General features: G+C 43.4%; 1 long non-coding RNA gene across 1 annotated transcript; it reads left to right on the forward strand.

Annotated features, from left to right (window-relative positions):
• The first annotated feature begins 8,738 nt into the window (after positions 1 to 8,738).
• Positions 8,739 to 13,618, forward strand: LOC116273778. The gene is made up of 2 exons (XR_004182180.1): positions 8,739 to 11,870; positions 13,480 to 13,618. It is a non-coding gene; the product is annotated as an uncharacterized LOC116273778 (long non-coding RNA).
• Positions 13,619 to 15,017: the final 1,399 nt, after the last annotated feature.

Genomic DNA, 15,017 nt, shown 5'->3' on the forward strand with positions numbered 1-15,017 from the left:
GACCTCTAGTCCAATGTTGAATAGAAATGATAGCATCTTCGCTTCATTCCCAGTCTCAGGGAGAACACTTTAACTATTTCACCAATAAGAATAATGCTTGCAGGCTGGGCATGATGGCTCACACCTATAATCCCAGCACTTTGGGAGGACCAGATGGGCACATCACCTGAGGTCAGGAGTTCAAGACCAGCCTGCTCAACATGTTAAAACTCCATCTCTACTAAAAATACAAAAAATTAGCCAGGTGTGGTGGTGCATGCCTGTAGTCCCAGCTACTCAGGAGGCTGAGGCAGGAGAATAGCTTGAACCTGGGAGGTAGAGGTTGCAGTGAGCCAAGATCGTACCACTGCACTCCAGCCAGGGCAACAGAGCAAGACTTCTCAGAAAACAAAACAAAAAAACAAAAAAGAATAATGCTTGCTATATTCAGTGTCAAATTAAGGAAATTCTTTTCTATTTGTAGTTTGCTAGAAAAGCTTTAAATGAGTGTTGAATTTTGCAGGATGCCTCTTCTGCATCTATTGAGATGATATAATTTTTCTCTTTTTTCTGTTAATGTTGTGAATGATATTTAATTTCTTACTGTTAAACTATCCTTAGAGGCCTGAAACATGCTCCACTTGGTTGTTACGGCAGGTGCTGTAGAGGACGGTTCCACCCTGGCCCAGATGCTGTACGGGCAGGGGTTGAGCCACAGTTATTAATAACCTAGTTCTTGGCAAAATGCCTCGTGATTCTCCCAGAACAGAGAGGATGGGAGGCTTGTGAGGAGTTGCCCTGAGGCCAGCTCCTCTTGCCTCCCTGTCTTTCCTGTGAAGGTTTTGATGAGATTCTGAAGAGCTCAGAATAGACCTGCAGAATGCAAAACCACTTAGCTGCAGTCTAGGCTTGGCTCACCAGCAACAAAGTATCCCACAACTCCTGCTGCAGTCATCCTGCCCCTTTTGAGTAGGTGTTGTCCTTTTTGCAGTGTGAGAGAAGGACCCAGGAACCTGGCACTTTGGCTTACCCACTTCCTTTCCCTGTCTATGTAAGTAATCAAGTGCCTGAAACTAAAAGCAGCTCATCGTATCATTACTATCTGACTTGGCCTTGCCTTGGCTGCCACTGTGTGCAGATTATTCCTAATCTCCATTCAGGAATAAAGGACTATGGCCCCAGCCACTGGAAGACCTGCTAGCAGCTGGCCCTTCACTGTCTACCATTTGAGCACTGCCCAGCTGAAGACAACCACCCTGCCCAAGTTTATGCTCCCTTTCAAGGTGGCTGCCTCCAGTAACAATCAATGGAGACATAACTCTCTCACCCCAGTGTGGGACCGTGTCAAAGTGTGGCTCATCCTCAGAGCTCCCCACGGGGCTAACAGCCATGCCACCTGGCCTGCCCAGTCCTGCTGCCTTCACTTCCTTTATACCTGTTGGCCTCAAAGCTCCCTCCTGATCGACATCCTGCACACAATCTTGGCCTCAGAGTCTGCTCCCCCTTATTTTGAGGTATAATTTACAAGGGTCCTGTTCTAAGACAGTGATGACATACTATCCTTTTTATATTTTTCTAGTTCCAGTTAGCTGATAAATTATTGAAGGTTTTTACATCAGTCTTCACAAGAGAGACTAGTCTGGAATTTCTTTCTCTTTCTTATAAAACATCTGTTACTTGAAAGCCACCAGCAGTATTTCTGAACCAATAACTGATTAACTTTTTTAAAGAGCTTGATCCTGATCATATTCAGTGAAACCTTTGAATACTTTAAGCAGTATTTACTCCACTTCATAAATGAAATCAGTGATCTGTCATCAGAATTAAGCCTATCTTGAAGGGAAGAACAGGGAGATAGTGAGGTGGGTGGGGATAACAAACAACTACCAGCATCCCCCAGGACAGCTGCTCTGTTTACCCCACAGAGATTTTCTTTCTTTCCTTCTTTTTCCTTTTTGTGGAGAATGGGATCTCACTGTATTGCCCAGGCAGGTATCGAACTCCTGGGCTCAGGCTGTCCTCCTGCCTCTCCAGCAGAGGTTTTCTTTGATGACAGAAGCTGCTGGTTTGTATTCCAGGGGCTTGATGCAGCAAGGGAGATGTCACTGCGTCGTCTACAGCGTGGGCTCTACTAATGGTGTCTTCTCGTGCGTACATCCTTGGGAGAGCTCTCAGTAATCAGCAGCTATCTCTTTTCTGTTGTTGGGGTTATATCTTCAGCTTCCTTCTACTGTACCTTCTTGCCATATACTTTTTGACTCTGACATCTTTAGGCCTGCTCCAGAGTCAGTACTGGGTATTTGCTTTAGACAATTATTGCATTCTAAATAAATGCAATATCACCTTATTTTATCACCTTTTTGAGGTATAATTTACAATAACATGCACCCCTTTTAAAGGTACAGTTTGAAGAGTTTTGGCACATATAGATAGGCCTGGAACCACCACCACAATCAGAATAGAGGACACTTTTCATCACTTCACCAAGTCCTTTCATGTCCCTTTGTAGCCAGGCGCCCTGACCCTGGTTGGTCCCTGAGCAACCACCAAACTGCTTTTTCTGCTGACAGCTTCGATGTGCCTTTTCTAGAATTCACATGATGAAATCATACAGTATATTCTCTTTAATATCTGACTTCCTTCACTTAGCAAAATGTATTTAAGATTCATCCATATTGGCCGGGCGCGATGGCTCATGCCTGTAATCCCAACACTTTGGGAGGCCAAGGCGGACTGATCACCTATGGTCAGGAGTTCAAGACCAGTCTGACCAACATGGAGAAACCCTGTCTCTACTAAAAATACAAAATTAGCTGGGCATAGTGGTGCATGCCTGTAATCCCAGCTGCTCAGGAGGCTGAGGCAGGAGAATTGCTTGAACCTGGGAGGCAGAGGTTGTGGTGAGCAGAGGTTACACCACTGCACTCCAGCCTGGGCAACAAGAGTGAAACTCCATTTCAAAAAAAAAAAAAAAGATTCATCCATATTGGTGTATATATCATAATTCATTCCTTTTATTGTTGAGTAGTACCTTCTAGTGTATAGATACGTCACAGTTCGTTTATCCAACGAAATCTTAGACTACTTTAATCAATATTTATTAACTTTATCAGTAGAATCAATTATTTTTAAGTTTGAATGCCTACTGTGTGTCGAGCACTGGTATTTGAAATACATTGTGAACAGAATCATAATTTATACCCTCAAGGAGCTTATAGTGACAGCAAACAGAAAATAATAAATAATAAATAAATTATGCAGTATACGTATTAGTTTCGTAGGACTACTGTAACAAATTACCATAAACCTGGTAGCTTAAAACAACAGAAATTTACTCCCTCGCAGTTCTGGAGGCCAGAAGTCCTAAATGCAGGTGCTGGTGGAGCTGGTTGCTTCTGGAGGCTCTGAGGGAGATGCAGTCCATGCCTCTCATACCTTCTGGTGGCTGCTGGCCGTCCTCGCCATTCCTTGGCTTATAGACACATCACTTCAGTCTCTGCCTCTGTCTTCAGGTCACCTTCCATCTTCTCCTCTTCAAGACACTTGTCATTGGATTTAGTGCCCATCCTAATCCAGGATAATCTCATCTCAAGGCCCTGACTTAATTACATCTACAAAGACCCTTTTTCCAAATGAAGTCATGGTCATAGGTTCTGGGTAGATGTATCTTTTGGGGGGCTACCTTTTAAACCCCTATAATATGTTAGAAGAAGGAAGTGCTATGGTAATAATAATAATAGAGTAGAACAAGGAGGATCAAGAGTGCTGGAGGGATGCTGGATGCAGCTTCAGCAGGGTGGTCAGGATAGACCTCATTGAGGAGACACTGAGCAAAGGATATGAGAAGCCATTGCAGGGTTGTAAGCCTTGGAATGATAAAACCTGACACTATTTAAAAAGGACCACTCTGTGGTTGCATTAAGAATAGAATGTTGGCCGGGTGCAATGGTGCATACCTGTAATCCTAGCACTTTGGGAGGCCCAGGTGAGCAGATCACTTGAGTTCAGTTTGAGACCAGCCTAGGCAAGATGGCAAAACCTCATCTCTACAAAAAATTTAAAAATTTGCCAGGTGGTACATGCCTGTAGTCCCAGCTACTCAGGAGGCTGAGGTGGGAGGATCGCTTGACCCAGGGAGGTGGAGGCTGCAGTAAGCCATGATAATGCCACTGCATTCCAGCCTGCGTGACAAAGTGAGACCCTGTCAAAAAAAAAAAAAAAAAAAAAAGACTGTCCTTGGGCTAGATTGTGAGCAGGGGTGAAGAGGTGACTGAATGTATTAGTAGTCAGCTCGGCGAGGTGGCTCACGCCTGTTATCTCAGCACTTTGGGAGGCCCAGGCAGGCAGATCACGAGGTCAAGAGATCGAGACCATCCTGGCCAACATGCTGAAACCCCATCTCTACTAAAGATAAAAAATGAGCTGGGTGTGGTGGTGGACACCTATAGTCCCAGATACTCAGGAGGCTGAGACAGGAGAATTGCTGGAACCTGGGAGGCGGAGGTTGCAGTGACCCAAGATCATGCCACTGCACATCCTGCCTCAACCTCCCTAGTAGCTGGGATTACAGGTGCCCGCCACCATGCCCAGCTAATTTTTGTATTTTTAGTAGTGCCAGGGTTTTGTCAAGTTGGGCAGGCTGGTTTCGAACTCCTGACCTCAGGTGATTCGCCTGCCTCGGCCTCCCAAAGTGCTGGAATTACAGGCGTGAGCCACTGCATCTGGCCAGAAATCCTCTTTTAGACAAGCATGAAATGGCTCTCAGGCTTCCAAATGGGGATGTTGGGAGGCACCAGACATACAAATCTAGACCTCTGAAGTGTGGTCTGGACTAGAGATACAACATTGGGAGTTATCGATGGAGAGGGTTTTTAAACCATTAAAGAGGTAGGCACACCAAGGAGGTGAGTGTCAGTGAGAAGCCCTAGGGTGCTCCAACCCCAAGGAATCAGGGAATAGGAGACATCAGCAAAAGAGATAGAACAGCTGGAGCCAGTGAGAGGAAGGAAGACCAAGAGAGCGTCTCCCTGGATGCTGGCTGGGGAAATTACATCAGCAGGAAGGAATCATTGCCTGGGTGGCATGCAGCTGGCAGGTCCAGGAAAAGGACAGCTGACTGTTGGATTTAGCTACGTGGGGGGTCACTGGTGTCCTTGACAAGACAGTTTCGTTGGACTGCTGAGGGGCCTAGCTGAGGTGACTGAGAAGTAACCAGAGAAACTTGGAGACAAAAGTAAGCATCAACATCTCTTGATGGGCTGGGCTATAACACAGAGCAAAGCAAAAAGAAAAAAAAAAGAGGGGGCCATAAGGTAGGTAGAAAGGAAAGTAAAATCAAGAGAAGGGATGTTTTTCTTAAAATATGGTGGTCAAGGCAGGCCTCACTGAAGTAGAAGCATAGTGTTTGACTTTTTTCTGCCTCACCACCAGAATGTATCCTTCAAGGGGGCTGAGATCTGCGGTTGTCTTGTTTATTGCTGCATCCCCCATACCCAGAACAGGGTCTGGCACGTAGACTCAATAACTCTCTTAAATAGATGAGCAAATCGGGCTTGATAAACAAGAAACATATAACATGCCAACATGCCAAATAGTGCCCAAGGGATACGATGAAGAAGGAAAGAGAGAAACAATGTTGGGGTGGTAGTTGACATTTTACATAGGGCTATCACTAAGGCTTCAATGACAGGAAGACTTTGGAGCAATGACAGGTATATATAGTGGTAGAGGCCTAAACCAAAGCATGAGGCCAGAAAAAAAAAAGAAAAAAAAAACTCATTCACAGATGATATAATTGTGCATGCAGAAAACACACAACAATCTGAATTATCCAAATAGAGAATTTAACACTGCTAGAGATAGAGTCACTCCATATGATTAAAATTTTAACCCTCCAAGAAGATACAACAATTTAAAGTTTGTCCTTAATGGCTTCAGATTCTATAAAGTAAAAATTGACACAATTAAAATAGACAAATCCACAATCATAATGGAAGATTTTAACACTTATCTCAGTGATCGATGGAACACACAGACACAAAATCATCATAAGGATACAGAAGATAGGAACAATACAGTAGCAGATTTGGCCTAATAAATAAAACAAACTGCAGCATCCAATTTTTTTTCTCTTTGTGCAAATACAGAATATTTATGAAAACTGGCCACACACTATACTAAGTCTCAACCACCTGGGTGATGGCTACAAGAGCACTTGTCTTGTAATTATCATTTATACGTGTATTTATTTTCCATAGTATGCTCTATGCCATATATGCTGTATTATAACACAAAAAGTATGGCATAGGCCAGGCACGGTGACTCACACCTGTAATCCTAGCACTTTGGGAGACTGAGGCAGATGGATCACCTGAGGTCAGGAGTTTGAGATGAGCCTGGCCAACATGGTGAAACCCTGTCTCTTCTGAAAAATACAAAAAAAAAAGCCAGTCGTGATGGCATGTGCTTGTAATACCAGCTACTCAGGAGGCTGAGGCCAGAAAATTGCTTGAACCCAGGAGGCGGAGGTTGCAGTGAACTGAGATCACACCAGTGCACTCCAGCCTGGGTGACAGAGCAAGACTCCGTGCCCCCTCCCAAAAAAGTACAGCATAAATGAAACAAAATGTGACAGACAATGATAACACATCATTCTGGGTAGGCCGTATATTGGGAAATGGAAACAAAGTCAGAAGGGAAGTTTTAGGAGCACTTAATTCCCTGTAATACAGTAGGAATCGATTTTGCAAAACCATTCCCAAGCAGTTGAGCTATTTTCAGACAATATAGCACCTTGGCAAGCAGGGAAAAGATTTTGGGCTCCTCAAGTTCATGAGAAGAAATTGTTGTTGTATCTATGACAAATTATCTTTAAGACCTTTTCCTGTTGACTCTGAATGTATTTTAGAAGAGAAATTTTAACAGTGGGAAAGAGCAGGCAGAGGTGGACCTTAAACAAGGGACATTGGGGATATGGAAACTGGAGGGGAGCCAGAGGGGAGAAGATCTAGAAATGTTAATGAGTGGCAGGGCAGTGTTGGTAGGGACCTTCCTCTTCTGGAGAAAGGTATTCCACATCAGCCACCATGGAAGCTTCTAGAAGCCAAACATTCAAGAGACTCCTCTGCCAAGCTCGGTTTTTCAGGGAGTCTCATGCATCTGTATTTTAAAGCTCCATATGGATGATCCTGATGTGCAGCCAGGGTTAAAAAGCCTATGTGCGCCTGAGACATTAACCTGCCTGCAAATCCCTTGGGGGTGCTTTTTAAAACTAGGTTCTGATTCTAGAGGTCTGGGAGGGGCCTGAGAGTCTGCATTTCCCACAAGTGCCCTGGCAATGCCGACGCTGCCCATCCCTAGGCCACATTTGGAGTATTGAGGGGGGAAAGAAATCAAATATAATTTAAACCACCAAGCTTGTGAAACAAAGCATGTGTGTTTTCTGGCAGAGTGAGATTCACAGGGCTTCTCCTGTTATGAAATGAAAAGAGCAAGTACAAAACAGCGCAGCAGGACACAGTGAAATTCCTTAGGGGGTCACTAATTGAGACAGCATGGCCCCAGGTGTACCCTGACCCTTGAAAATATTTTCACAGTGCTCCATCTGTTTTTCTCCACCAGATTATGCCTTCTAGTTGGTCTTGATTGCTTGTTCCCAGCAAAAATATTTGAGGTGAAGGAATAAATTCAGCCAAGACCAACAAAAAGGAAGGAAGGATTCCTCACTGCTCTCTGAGCCCCTTGTTTTCATAGCACGTGGCTGAATCTTCCTTAATGCGGGGGATCAGCTGAGTGGTCGTGGTGAGAAGCCACAATGTTTTCTGAACAAGCTCATTTCTGCATCTGTTCCCTCTGACCTGAAAAATGCCTCTTTGTTCCATTCCTCTTGTTCCTTTAGAAAGGACTCCCACTTTGTGTTGTTTACTCAAATTAGTTACTTCAGACAACATAGGCATCAATTCACAGAAAATCCACTTGGGTTACTCAGTTGACACAGTTGTCCTTTGGATGTAGGCATATAGGCAAAAGGACATGGAATATTAAAATCATTTTGTAACCTTACTCAGAGGCTCGGGAAGCCCTGAGTTTTTACCAGTATATACTGGTAAAGTACAAGTTCAAACATTTATGTTAGTATTTCCCTACATTATTTCAAGTTAGGCTTTCTTTGCTTTCAAGTCTTAGATGTCTTTTCATTTTCTTTAATTTTTAAGGCTGCCATTCAAGTCATCTGTGCCCCATTAGTTGTTATCATATCTCACAGAAGTGTGGCCAGAAACAGAGCCACAGCAACACGGAGCTGTAGCCTGCAGCTGCCAACCCAGTGCCAGTTCTGTGCAGCCACCTGGCCTTCAGCTCTGGCCAGCAGTTCCTCTGATCCTAGAAGCTCTCTGCCTCTTGTTATATTTGCTAAATATTCTAAATTGCTTGGAATAGCTCAGTGAAGAAGGTCAACACTACGCCCCATTTGGTGAATGTAAACTCAGGAAGGTTGTACACTTTTTATTTTATTATTTATTTGTTTGTTTATTTGATGGGATCTTACTGTGTCACCCAGGCTGGAGTGCAGTGGCACATTGATAGCTCATTACAGCCTCCAACTCCTGGGCTCAAGTGACCCTCCCACCTCCCAAGTAGCTAGGACTACAGGTGTATACCACCGTGCCTACCTAATTTTTTAAAAATTATTTTCTGCAAAGAGAGGGTCTCACTATGTTGCCCAGGCTGGTCTCAAATTCCTGGCCTCAAGCGATCTTCCCACCTCGGCCTCCCAAAGTGCTGGGATGATTGGCGTGAGTCACTGCACCTAGCCTGTACACTTTTTAAATTCAAAATTCCGTTAATAATAAATACAGTTAATTGCCTAAGTGCCTATAGGATGTTATAATGTGTGTGTGTGTGTGCGCGCGCGCGCGTGCGTGTGCCGTATAAAGACTACATTAACACATTCTTTGCAAGTTACAGGGGGAAAAGGCCATATTAAATGACCCCACAATGAAATAATCAGACAAATCCTCAATGTAAGACATTATACAATTCAAACAATTAGCCTGGTCTCTTTAGAAAGTCAATGTCTTGAAAATTAAAAGGTGGGAAAACTGTCCTAAAAGCAACTGTATTCATGACAACCAAATGCAGTGTATGAATTCTTTCTATCCTGGAAAGCTATAAAAGAAACCTGGGGACAACTTGAAATGTTTGCTTTGCATACTTTCACAAAGTCTAAAGTTGTTCACCGCCTTAGAACATTTCCGCTCTTACCACTCTTCTGTCATATGCTATTTTACCTGTCCAAGATTTAAGTTCTACCTTTTAATTTTTTTCAAAATGCCACCAATTAAATACTCCTCTGCAGCGAGACCTTTGATGTGGGTTAAGGGCCTCACCCTGATGTTCTGGAGCATGATCATGAGACATCTTGATGGGCATTACATTTTTTTATCCTACGTGGAATTCAGTGGGCTTCATAAATCTGTGGTGGGAAATGTTGAGCTGTTGTACTTTAAGTGTTTCTCTGTCCCAGTCTCTCTTCTCCTCCTAGAATTCTAGGTAAGCATATATTAGACTTTATTGTCCTACATAACTTATTTATATATCTTAAATTTTTTCTTGTTTTTTGCGTCTTAACTCTGCAATGTGCCACATAATTTTTTTCTGACATATCTTTGAGTTCATCAACTCTCTCCTTAACTGTGTCTCATCCACTTTTAAATCCATCCACTTAATTTTTAATTTCTATTATTGCTATTTCTAGAAGTTCCATTTTAGTTTTTATCCTAATAATCTGTATTATCAATTTTCACTCCCTGTTCTTTTTATTTTCTGCTTTATCTATCAAAAATGGAGAAATGAGTACAGATATCTCTGTCATGATGGTAGATATGTCAGTTTATCCATGTAATCCACGAATAAATCAATTTGTTGTTCTTGTTTTTTGAAGCTGTTTTATGAACTGTAATTTTTTTTAATGTTATAACTTTCTGGTGATAGATGTCCTTTCTATCACTAATGATTTTTTTTTTTTTTTTTTTTTTTGCTTTCTTTTGGATAGCGTTTTCCTATTTTCATCATTTTACTGTAAATGTTGCTGTGAGCATATGTTTGGTATATCTCTTGTCAATAGCATGTAACTGTATGTGTGAATTTTTTATTCCAGTCATTATAGTCTCTGTCTTTCATATGGTCCATTGAATCCATTAACATTTATTGTAATTACTGATACATTTGAACTGATATTTCTCCTGTCTTACTTTGTGGTTTATATTTGTCCTGAATTTTTAATAACTCTTTTCTCCTTTTTTTTTTTTTTTTTTGCTTTCATCAGACTATGCAGGAATATATTGCAGTTAGAATTCTCTAATTCATACATATAAATGAATTGAAACACTTTTGGAATCATCTATCAAAGTTTAAAATACATACACACTATGTTTCAGTCTTTCTACACATGTGTACCAGAACACATGTACCAGAATGTTCCAAGCAGCATTTTTCATAATATCCAAAAGCTAAATAATCCAAATAGCTATCAACAGTAAAATGGTTAAATAATTTGTAGTTATATAAGAAATATAATAGACTGGCCAAGTAAAAACTATAGCTGCAATATAAACTTAGATGAAACAACAACAAAGAAAACATAATGTAAGGCAAAAGAAGTCAGACATCAAAGAATAGCCACTCTATTTTTTCACAATATGAAGTTCAAACACGGACAAAAATTAAAGTATAGCGTTTAGGGATTCATGCTTAAGTGGTAAGACCACACAAAAAAGCAAAGAAAGGACTGTTGGCATAGTGGATACTTTTTCAGGGAGAAAGTTGGGATCTGAAAGACACAAGGAGATGATAATCTGTTGAGGTATAGATTTTTTTATGTGTAATTTTCTCTACATGTATTTCATTATGAAAAGTAAAAAAGAAAAAAATTGAATATAGTTAATATCTTTTTGAGTACTCATTAACATCATTTTCCAAATTTCTCTATTCTCTAACAATATTAATTTCCTTAAGTTAAGTCATCTAGTCTTTATTTAGAAATTACCATATACCTATATCAGCCCGGGTGTGTGAAGATACAGAGGAAGTTGAAGGCACACATAGTCCTGGCATGGGAAGGGGCTTAGCCAGGAAGAAGGATCTTCCCTTAACCCCTCCATTATAACAGAAGGAAAAAAGGATGGGTCATGTTTCTGGGTATATTTGACAGAGTGGATTTGTTATAATCTAGGTCTGAGTGCCACATTACTACCTTGTAAGAGGTAAAGGAATGAAGGGTGTGATGAGGAACCGAGGTAAGGAATGTGGACCACACAGTTGTCTAAAGCAGATCTAGAAGGTTTTAAAGATGCTTCTAGTGGAACCTGAGAATGTCTTTGTGCAAACAGCAAGAGAGAGAGAGAAAGAAGGGAAAGGAAAGGAAAAGAAAAGCCATCAGCAATGCCAGGGAGAGAGGGATGACTGATGGGAGAGATGCCGAAGGCCCAGGAGGGAGTGAGAGCCCACACTCAAGCTGACTGGACAGGAGGGAGAATCTCAGGTGGAGGCCCAGCCTGGGGGTGGTTCCCTTAGCCATCTGGGAGATTCCCAAGACCTTTATTACATCATCAGCGGGATGAGGAGTATGGAAAGAAAAGTTTGAAGCATATGGAGAAGATCTGGGAACCCTGCCCCAGGACCACAAGAAAGAACCACAGCCAGACATGGATCACAAAGAAGTGAGCAACAGGAAGGCCCCGCCGCGGCCTCACAGTCTATGCTTGCAGAAGATACAGTCATAGCTTTGTGAGACTTTCCAGAAGTCCCTAGCAGCAGTCTGGGGAGCCCAGAAATCCTCAAGTTTGGGTGGCACAGGGAAACAGGAACAAAGGCAAAAGGAACAGAGGGCAAAGGTGAGTAAGAGAGAGACACGTGGACTTGACCAACCGTGAAGGCCAGGCCAGGGAGGGAGGCCCTGGGAAAACGGAGGGCCAGAGATAGGGGACCAGTGGGGCAGAGAGCACATTCCGGGGCCCAGGAGACTGAAAGGTAGCAGGAGAGGTAGGGACTGGAGTTCAAAAGATAGTATTACAGTTTCCCATCTTGCAGCTGAAGTAGCTTGTAGGGATGGAGCCACTTTCAGCACAGCTGGCCTCCTCCCGGGAGATGATCCCCTGGTCAGCATTGTGAGAGGCAGAGGAGAGAAGAGGAGGAAGTTCCCATCTTTCCTTCTCTGAGAACAAAGGGACAGTGTGAGGGACATTACTTTATCCCAAGCAGCTGCCCACAGTCCAGGCCCAGAAGGCAAGAGACTGTGGCAAGCATTATCACCAAATTCTTTTCCCAGCTTCCCTAAGTCAGGACTGTCCGATGGAACTTTCTGCAGTGATGGAAATGTTCTATATAAGTGCTGTCCTGACAGTAGCCACTAACCACATGTGGCTGTTGTGCTCTTGAAATGTGACTGAGGAACTGAATTTTTAATTGTACTTCATTTTAATTAAAGTTAAGTAAAGATATGTGGCTAGCGGCTTCCATATCAGACCGCAGACTCCAGGGCGTCTCTAAAACAAACGTATGTGCTCAGCAGCAGGTTTCTGATCGTTTTGGACCTTAACTTTTTTGTCAAATGGAATTCCACACAGAAACACAATACAGAATATCAAGATATGGTGGTGGGGCTCCTCTGGTTGGATTCCCACCACCCCATCCAAGCCCTGGGCACAATCCTACAGGCACATTCATGAAATTCTAGGGCTCTGTGGCACGGTTTGTGGGCAAGGTCTGCGTTGCCCAATATGGGACATCTGCCACTGGGAGTACCTAACGTGTTTTGAGGCAGCACCAGACATAGACATTTAAACTTCTTAATTTTTCGTCAATTTATCTTAAATGAATTTTAAAAACACTAGCTTTACGTATGTGGTAGTGATGTAAAATTTCATTTTCAAATGTATTTAAGTGAAAAGTGAATTAATTTAAAGAAAAACGATAAAAGTCCACATGGTTCACAAGCATGATAAATACGGCTATTGGCAAAAATGGCAAACATGGTTGGAGAACGGGAGTATTGATGGGTCTGATTTGGAATGAGGGCCTTGGACCAGCAGCACCACCATCCCTTGGGGGCTTGTGGGAAATGCAGAATCGCAGGTGCCGTCCCAGACCTACTGAGCCAGGATCTGCATTGGACCAAGACCCCCAGGAGATTCACTGATGTTTAAGGAGCACTGCTCCAAGGAGCTGGGCAGCTCTGAGACAGCGGGGCTCTGAGGCCAGAAGCTCCACTTGCAGCCAAGAGAGTTCCAGGGCTCAGGGAAAAGTTGGGACATTCCCACCTCTTTGGCACCACATACACATACATACACACACACATGTGTGCACGTGCACCCACAGGTTCTCCTTCACCACCTGAGCTAGGCAAGTCAACACAGCAGCCCCAGCATTTCCTTTGCAGAATCTCCTGGTGGCTTCTACATTCCTATTTGTACTATGTGTGTCTTTGTGCTCCCTGAGGGATAGTGAGCAAGTGCTTTGGGAAGCAGGAAGAACAGTCATATCAAGAACTTGAATGTGCTGAAGAAATGTTCTGAAATGCAGACATCTGACTGTTGCCGAAGCTATGAACAGCAGAAATAAACTTGTACTAAAGTGCTCAGAATCTGCAGCAGGTTTTTCCTTTACCAGCTGACTTTTATTGAGATTCAATCATGTACCTGGCGCTGGGGAGAAAAGGACGAGTAAGGCATGATGCGAGCCACAGTCCAGAGGGGACACATACGATGCACTCTTCATGACAGCACAGCGCTGGCAGGCATTACAAGTCAGCTGTGGGCCGGGCGCGGTGGCTCGCACCTGTAATCCCAGCACTTTGGGAGGCTGAGGCAGGTGGATCATGAGGTCAGGAGTTTGAGACCAGCCTGGCCAACACAGTGAAACCCCATCTCTACTAAAAATACAAAAATTAGCTGGGTGTGGTGGTGCACACCTGTAATCCCAGCTACTCAGGAGGCTGAGGCAGAGAATTGCTTGAAACCAGAAGATGGAGGTTGCAGTGAGCTGAGATCCTGCCATTGCACTCCAGCCTGGGCTACAAGAGCAAAACTCCATCTCAAAAAAAAAAAAAAAAAAAAGTCAGGTATGTACCCAGGGCCTGTGGGCAGGGAAGAGCAAGCAATATATTCCAGTTGCAGATGGGGTTCTCGGGCTTCTTAAAAAGGGTAAAAGGCCAAGCATAGTGGCTCATGCCTGTAATCGCAGCATTTTAAGAGGCTGAGGCTGGAGCACTGCTTGAGCCCAGGAGTTCAAGACCAGCATGGACAACATAGTGAGACTTCATCTCTAAAAAATTAATGTGTTAAAATTTAAGTTTTAAAAAGAGGTAATAAATCATCTGGGTCAAGAGAAAAGACAGGATTTTTCTGGGTTGAGAAAGCAGGGGTGCTTTTGGCTGAGAGACGTCCCAGAAGTATAAAAATGCACAGCATTTTCTGGAAAGTGAAAAGTTTAGCTTCTCTGGGAGCCTAGGTATGCAAGGGTTAAATTCCTCAGGGCCCAATTTTAAAAATCCTCAGAACCTTACAAACCAGGCTAAGGAGTTTGGACTTTATCTTGTGGTGACTGGGAGCCACTGATGGTGGTTAAGTAACAATGGAATCACTAGGATGAGCAAATTATTGAAAGCTGCATGACCTTCATAGTCGGCAGGGTAATCAGGAACCCTGGCGTGGACCCAGTAGCCCACACCCATGCAGCTGAGTCAGGGCCCTCCCCAGTGTCTCCACCTCTTCCAGAAATCAGATAACTAAGGCATGCTAGCCTTCGATCCTGCAGGTAAGTCTGTCCTGATTGACATGGGGCACAGTGAGACCGGTCCACGGGCAGTGTCTTGCATACTAGCACTGTAGGCCCCAAGGAGCACTCAGAATGGGGCTCAGCTAAGCTGAAAACCCCGTTGCCATGGGGCGCCAGACATCGCTGAGCTGAACTCACGCCCCTTGTCTCTGCCATGCAGAAGTGATTTCCCCAGCCCCGATCCCCCTGTGGAATGCCAGAGCCAG

This window comes from Papio anubis, chromosome 2, assembly GCF_008728515.1.
Source record: "Papio anubis isolate 15944 chromosome 2, Panubis1.0, whole genome shotgun sequence".
In the NCBI taxonomy this organism is placed as follows: domain Eukaryota; kingdom Metazoa; phylum Chordata; class Mammalia; order Primates; family Cercopithecidae; genus Papio; species Papio anubis.